Source organism: Galeopterus variegatus, unplaced genomic scaffold (assembly GCF_000696425.1).
Source record: "Galeopterus variegatus unplaced genomic scaffold, G_variegatus-3.0.2 Scaffold2294, whole genome shotgun sequence".
In the NCBI taxonomy this organism is placed as follows: domain Eukaryota; kingdom Metazoa; phylum Chordata; class Mammalia; order Dermoptera; family Cynocephalidae; genus Galeopterus; species Galeopterus variegatus.
This window is the reverse complement of record NW_007728405.1, coordinates 51,797-53,104: the sequence shown is the minus strand read 5'-3', so window position 1 is coordinate 53,104 and position 1,308 is coordinate 51,797. Positions and strand designations below refer to the sequence as shown.

General features: G+C 33.6%; 1 protein-coding gene across 1 annotated transcript in view; it reads left to right on the top strand.

Moving 5' to 3' along the window:
* SMC4 (structural maintenance of chromosomes 4) overlaps nt 1–1,308 on the top strand; it is a 32,651-nt gene that overhangs the window by 19,171 nt on the left and 12,172 nt on the right. The gene's annotated exons all lie outside the window — the stretch shown is intronic.

Genomic DNA, 1,308 nt, shown 5'->3' with positions numbered 1-1,308 from the left:
TGTTAGGTGCCAATTGTTTTTTCCTTTTGAATACTAGCTTTTTCTTCACAGTTATTTAGTGACTACCTGATAGGTTTTGAGAATTATTTTAGGTTCTGGGGTTATGTGGGAAGTTCAGTGAATTTTAGTATACTCACAAGGTTGTTCAATCATGACCACTTTCTAACTCCAGAATATTTTCATCACCCCAAAAAGAAGTCCCATAGGCATTACCAGTCCCTCCCCATGCTTCCTACCCCCAGCAACCACTAATCTTTTTGTCTATTCTGGATGTTTTGTATAAATGGAATCATACATGTAACCCTTTGTGTATAGGCATGTTTATTTAGCGGGTTTTTAGGTTTGTCTGTTTGTAGCATGTGTCATACAGTAGTCCCTTGATATCCATAGTTGATTTGTTCCAATTCAGAGTGTTCATTGCTAGTATTGCCACTATCTGTGGGTGCTCAAGTACCTGATATGAGATGATATAGTATTTGCATATAACCTATGCACATCCTCCAGAATACTATAAATCATCTCTAGATTACTTCTAATACCTAATACAGTGTACATTCTATATAAATAATTGTAATACTGTATTGTTTAGGGAATAATGACGAGGAAAAGAGACTATACATATCCAGTACAGATGCAGTTTTTTTTTTCCAAATGCATATTTTCCATCCAAGGTTGGTTGAATTCACAGATGCAGAACCCAAGTATTTTGAAGGTCGACTGTACTTATTCCTTTTTATTGCAGAATGATATTCCAAAGTATGGATAATACCACATTTGTTTATCCATTCATCAGTTGATAGACATTTGGGTTTCCACTTTTGGACTACTTTGGCAATAATGCTGCTATGAACATTCGTGTACAAGTTTGTGTGAACATGTGTTTCAGTTCTCTTGGGTATATACCTAGGTGTGGAATTTCTGGGTCATATGGTAATTTTATATTTAACTATTTAAAGGAACTGTCAGGCTACTTTCTTCAGCAGCTGTACTATTTCCTGCCAGCATGTATAATGGTTCTAATTTCTTTACAACTTCACCAATACTTGTTGTTGGACATCTTTAAATCTTCCGTGGAAAAATGTTTATTTGAATCCTGTACCTGCTTTTTAATTGGTTTATTTATCTTTTTATTGTTAAGTTGTAAGAATTTATTCTAGATACAAGTCTCCTGTCAGATACATGATTTACAAATCTTTTCTCCCATTCAGTGAGCTGTATTTTCACTTTATTGATGGTGTCCTTTGAAGCCAAAAGTTTTTAATTTTTATTAAAGTCCAATTTATCTTTTTTTTTTTTTTTTTTTTGGTT